General features: G+C 55.0%; 1 long non-coding RNA gene across 1 annotated transcript; it reads right to left on the reverse strand.

Moving 5' to 3' along the window:
- Window positions 1-2987: 2987 nt before the first annotated feature.
- On the reverse strand, window positions 2988-3663 carry LOC120232704. The gene is made up of 2 exons (XR_005528627.1): window positions 3565-3663; window positions 2988-3137 (listed from the first exon to the last, which is right to left on the reverse strand). It is a non-coding gene; the product is annotated as an uncharacterized LOC120232704 (long non-coding RNA).
- Between the last annotated feature and the right edge of the window lie 2594 nt (window positions 3664-6257).

Here is a 6257-nt window from a genome sequence, read left to right on the forward strand (position 1 = left end):
ACAAATCTCAAGGTTCATGGGTTCGAGCCCCACGTCAGGCTTTGTGCTGACAGTGCAGAGCCCGCTTTGGATCCTCTGTCTGCCCCTCTCCCTCAATCAATCAATAAAAATGTAGAAAACCAGGAAGATCCGGCATTCCGGGGCCCCACTCCCAGGTGGCAGCAGTGGGAGGGAGGGAGCTGACTCCATCCCCTCTCAACCTGACTGCTTTGTGCCCCCAGGTGTTCTGGCTGTTCTGCTGTACTTAGGCTTACATTTTTGGTCAAAGGCCCGGGACTCAGGGAAGTTCCAAACCCCAGAGACCCTCTGGGTCAGCTCCCAGAGGGAGCTACCTCCAAGCCGTACCCTGCCAGAATCGCTGGCAGGGCATGCGGAGATGGGGCCGTCTGCCTCCAGCAGCCCACATGGGTCCTCAGACTGAGCGACACGAGCCACCTGCTCTCCGCCTCAGCTGGGATCTTCCCTAGCTCTGGAATTCTCCTTTGCCTCTTTTCTGTCTTCACAAATCCTTTCTGGAGGCTGTAAAGCTCAGGGCCAGCTTGGGCAAGAGCTTCTGCCACCAGTGGGGTTAACCACCCTCCCGTCTGCCGTTATAGGACCTGGCCTTGCCCAGTGGGGCACAAGCCACTTCCCTGCATGGACGCCTAGGTGGTCTGTACAACATTCCTCACTTAACAGGCAACACCTGGGATCCTCTGGGGTTGAGAGGGATTTGGACAGTATTTCTGATACTATGTGTTGACTCCAAACATCCAATTTTCCCTTCATTAGTTACAGGACTTGGCAGCCAGGCCTGGCCATGTGGCTAAGTTGCGGACAGGGAGATAGAAACGAAAGAGGCATGTCGGATTTCCCAGAAGGCTCCTTAAAAGGAACGAGGTATGCTTTCCTCCATCGGGCTTCCTGAAACACGGATATGATGGCTGGAACTCCAGCAGCTATATTGGACCATGAGGATGACTCACATATCAGGGGTGACAGAGCATGGAGCAGGAAGGGGCCTGGGTTCCTGAGGCTTTGTGCAGTACTTGACTGCCTCCACTTCCTCCACTTGAGAGGGAAATAAACTTATCGTGTGGGGGGTTTTCTTTACTGTGTAGCTGAACCTAAATCTTAACTGACAGTTGCAAAAAAAGCTTTATTAGTGCAGGGATGTGAGCTGAGCTTTGCAGGGACAGGGACTAGCTGGTGTCCAGAGCTGGTGTGGGGAAAGCTGGTCTGCACCTTCCGGAGGGATTCTGGGAGGGTGGAGTGAGCAGGAAGAAGGAAAAAGGTAGATGAGATGGGAGCCACCTCCACCAATCTTTAGGAAACACTCCTTCAATGCTTTCCTCATGGGGTGCAAGTGGACTTTTTAGGTGGAAAGCAGGGAAGGGATTGAGTTTCCATCCGGGTTCACGCCAGGCCAGGCGGAGATCATGCACGAGGGCCAGGATCTGAGAAAGCAGAGGGTGGGAAGGCTTGTGTGTGTGCAGCTGGAGAATGGGGGGTGGGAGCCAAAGGTTTCTTAAATGTCTGAGGGGCAGGAGGCCCCAGCTGACCTCTGTGATCTGCCAAGAGCTGGCGCTATTTGGCACTGCAATTCCTCTGAGGACACTGCTTACGTGCACCCACTTCTAGTTAAAACCGAGAAGATGTGAGAACTATCAGAGCAACTGGGGATTCCACGGGGACCCTGCAGAGGGCTGGAGGGGAAGGAACCCGGCTGGCCAGCCTAGAGCTCACCTCGGAGGGACTGGGCCCTCGGGTCAACGGCATGAGCCTTGCCCCAAGGCCTCAACCCCTACAGATGCTCTCACGTACTACCTGCCTCTAGGAAGGATTTGAGGTGGCTAAGATTTTAATTTTTTTAAATTTGTAAGTACTTATTCTGAGAAAGAGAGAGAGAGAGAGAAAGCAAGCGAGCGAGCACGGCACAGGGGAGCAGACAGAGAGAAAGAGAGAGACAGAATCTGCCAGCACAGAGCCCGATGTGGGGCTCAAACTCACGAATCGTGAGATCGTGACCTGAGCCGAAGTTGGGTGCTTAACCGACTGAGCCACCCAGGCGCCCTGGTGGCTTAGATTTTAAAACCCAAACCCAAATGCCATAGATATTGAGTGCCGAAAGCCACTAAAACACAGACTGAATGACAAAAGGCAGGAGGGAGCAGAAAACCACACCGGAACAGCTCCCAGCTATGGGAAGCTGATGTCACCAAGCTGGCTCTGCGCTTCCTGGGAGCCCAGACCGCAAGGAAAAGCATCCCTGGGGGCCTCCCGCTGGTGACACGCGAGTTCGCACGCAAGGTTCCTGTCCTGACACCCTCCTGGAAGATGCAGCTGCCTGCCTGGAGATGGGGCCCCGCTCTGGGGGTGTTAACGGCACCTTGCGACGCTTCTCACACATTTCTTCTTCACTGCCCGCGAGCTAAAAGCAGAGCACCCCTGGCGGCCCGGTGCCCTGCCAGGGGTGGGCTTCCGCTGGTTTCTCTGTGGTCACCACGCCAGTGCGGGTCCTACCTGCGAGCATCAGAGAGAGGGTGGGAGGGTACCCCAAAGGCTGACGCCTACAGGCCACAAGCTGGAACATGGCCGGGCCAGGCCAGTAACGTCATCGGTGAACTAGGAGGGGCCGTCGTGAGGGGCGGAACCCAGCTCCGTCCCTTACCTCTTACCATGAGGACTCTGAGGCTGGGCGCGGTGGGGGGTGGGGATGTGGGGGAGAAGGAGATGCAGGGACCTGCAGAGACCCTTCTGGTTTCCCTTTATGATGAGCCCCATGTGATTTACTGCTGCAGGGGCATGTGCACAAAGCTTTAGGGGCAGTCTACGCCCCCCAACCCCCAACTGGCTGCTGGAAGCCATTCCTGATTTTCTCCATGAGCACCTCCTGTCCGGTCCGGGGGCAAATCGGGCGCTTGGGTGAGGGGGCGTTTCTAACACCTCCTTTGAGCCAAGCCTGAGCAACCACAGGGGACCCCTGGATCACCAACTGGCTGCACCTCAAAAGGCTTCAAGACTTTTATTTCTGGTGGCACTTGAAGAGGTGACATGTCCAACAAACAAAAACAGCTGGGGGCCTGCAGGACCCCTGAGCCTACAGCTCTGTATCCACAGACAAATCCTCTTGGATTTTAAGGACTATACTCGAAAACCTGCAGGAAAGAAAAAATGGCCTTTCAGCGTCTGGCTTTCTTCTCTGTGCCGCCTCTGCCCCAGCTTTGCCCCTCAAGGTGGTTCTGCGCCCGGGTGAAGCCTGCCCGAGGGGGCTGCTGTACCCCCGCGGGGGCCGAGGCCTCGATGGCCCTTCGGTGGCGGGGCGTGTCTGGGCTGTGTGAACACCACCGGCACCTTGCTGCGCTGGGACCCTTTTCGCTGTCTTGGACTCGGGTACCCTCTCCGGCCACAGAGTGTCGGTGGCATGCGGGGGGCGCAGGGGGCCTAGGTGTCTCGAGACTCAATTCTGGGGGCATCGCCTCGCTCTGGAGTTTTAAAAAGGAAGGCGGCTGCCGGGACCTGGGCTTCATTCCCGAGCCCTGGGCCCCTGCCTTGCCCGGCCCCTGCCCTTTCCGGAGGTATTACCGTCTGTACATCAGTAAGCAGAGAGCGCCACAACAGTCTCCCAGCAGAGGCGCTAGAAAGCTCAGCAAAGGCCATCTCGACTGCCTCTCTACTAAGGCGGGAACCAGGGCTGCAAGAGCAGGGAGATGGAGGCGGGTTACACAGCTGTCAGGGCGAGGGGGTCACCGACCTCCGACTCCTGTGGTCCCGGCACCCAAGGGGGCAGAACCTGGAGCCACTGGCCAGGGCTGGGGGTGGGGGTCAGCCTTGCTTGCAAAGGACGCCCCCCCTACCGAGGCTGTCACCAGCCTTAGAAGTGCCTGGTTCTTTCTGCCAACTGGTTCATCTCAGCAGCCCTGCCCTGTGCGCTCAGGCCACGGCGGGGTTAGGGCCACACCGACACACGCCTGCCTCGTGTGTCCTACCGAGTGGTGTGTGCACAGGGGCCGGGGAATCCGTGTGCATCTTCTGCAGGAGGTGTGTGCCCTCGGCACAGAGGAACACACTCCCCGACACAGCCGTGTGCGCCCGGCCCTGGCTGCACCTGCACTTTGCCAGGACTCGGGCCCCGCAGCAGGGGGTGGTTACCCAAGCCCCTCCTACCGGGTGCTTTACCAGACTGGGGGCAGGCCAGGCCAACAGATGACGACATCTGGTTACACGTCATCCACAAACGAACTGGAGGTACTCTCTGGAAGTACGTGAGTCCGACAGAATCAGGGAGTGCGTGCAGAGCGGCACAGAGAGAGATCTCGATGGGTGCTGGCCCAGAACAAGCTTCAAAAGCCAAACGCGAGGCCCTCGAATAGATAAGGACTTTATTGCCTCTGTTGTGCCAGGGCCTGTGGGACCCAGGCAAGCAGGTGGCTGCACACACAGCTCTGTCATCTGCAAGGGAGGAGCCCTGAGAAGCCCATGCTGGGCTCTGGGACTGGAGTGCCCACTCTGGGCACTGGGGACAGAGGTGAAGGCAGCGCCCCGGGCCTGGCCACCCCACGGGGGCACACGAGCACAAGCGAGCCATGTCACGCTGCAAGCCGGCGTGCGCTCAGGTGCCAAGGGTGACAGCAGCACGCCTTGCAGAGCGGCAAGGCCAGAATGAGGTGATACAGTTCAAGTGTAGAGTTGGTGCTGTTTTGATGACTCAACTGCATGGTACCTAGAACTTGGGTCCAATGAAGCAAGAATTGAGTACTTTCATTTTTATGTCTTTTCTTTTTTCTTTTTTATATAACAAATTTTAATGTTTATTTATTTATTTATTTTGAGAGAGAGAGAGACAGAGACAGAGTGCAAGTGGGAGAGGGCAGAGAGAGAGGGAGACACAGAATCTGAAGCAGGCTCCAGGCTCTGAGCTGTCAGCACAGAGCCGGACGTGGGGCTCATGATCTGAGCCGAAGTCAGATGCTTAACTGACTTTCTACCCAGGTGCCCCACTTTTCTTTTCTTTTCTTTTTAAAAAAAGTTTATTTATTTATTTTGAGAGGGAGAGTAAGAACATGAGTGGGGGAGGGGCAGAGAGAGAGAGAAGGAGAGAGGGAGAATCTCAAGCAGGCTCTACGCTGCCAGCACAGAGCCCAATGCGGGGCTCGAACTCACGAACCATGAGATCACGCCCTGAGCAGAAATAAGAGTCGGACACTTTACCGACTGAGCCCCCCGGGCACCCCTACCATGTTTATGTGTCTTTCCCTACCCAGGGGGTATGTGGCTCAGCTCTCTGGAGAAAACAGCACATCACAAAGCAAGATTCTTCCTCCTGTGATCGGTTGTGACTGAAGGTCTTAGGAGTGAACAGAGACAAATATCTAAGTTTGAGGGATTTATATGCAAACTGTGTATGAGAAGATGGGGTTCTGTTATTTTCATCTGGATTCTTCGAATCTTGTAGGTTACACTTGGGTTCAAGACAAGCATGAACATGTTCTGTGTTTGCTCAGGTGGAGCAGAATGAAATCGTCCTTGTGAAAGATGTGCACTGGGACACACTCAAGGGGACAGGGGAGGGGACAGCCAGCTGTGCGTCCAAGCCAGTGGCTTTCCCTGGGTCTCTGTCCCTCAGTCCCCATCGCACCCCGCAGAAGCCTGTGGATCTGTGGACACACACGCATGCTCCCCTCCCCAGCTTACAGTCGTCTTTTCATTTCCAAAAGGCAAACTGCTTCAACAAAATGCTTGGAAATGATCTTGGCACTTAAGGGGGCATGCGTTCCTTGATGGAAAGCCCCGGGGCAAGGGGGCTCGCGAGGCCTCGGAGGGGCTTCTCTGATGGGCCACCGTGCCCCGCTTTCCCTCTGTGTTTCCCTGCAGATGCTAAGCTAATGTGCTCGACTCTGAAATCACCCTGGCTCTTCTGCATTCGTAGTTTTCACTTATTTTTTTTTTAGTATTATTAATATTTCATCATAAAAGTATTGATTTCCTTTAACTAAGAGACTTTAAAGTTTGCTGCATCCTTAAGCATGATTTTATTATGTCTTGGGGCCAAATGTTTTTTCCTCCCCCCCACTCCCCCACAAAGGAATGCTTTTCCTTTTATATAATGTGTGTCAAGAAGAAAAAAGGAATTGATTCACAGAATTCTGCATTCTAGGCAACTTTGAAGGAATGTATCTAGAGGGTAGACTGGATAGACATCTCCTAAACGTGCATCCAGGGTCTCACTGTTGAGCCTTTTTGTTAGAGGTCAGAGCCCAAGAACAAAATTTAGATGA

The sequence above is a fragment of the Hyaena hyaena genome, unplaced genomic scaffold (genome assembly GCF_003009895.1).
Source record: "Hyaena hyaena isolate Hyena2069 unplaced genomic scaffold, ASM300989v1 scaffold_76, whole genome shotgun sequence".
In the NCBI taxonomy this organism is placed as follows: Eukaryota; Metazoa; Chordata; class Mammalia; order Carnivora; family Hyaenidae; genus Hyaena; species Hyaena hyaena.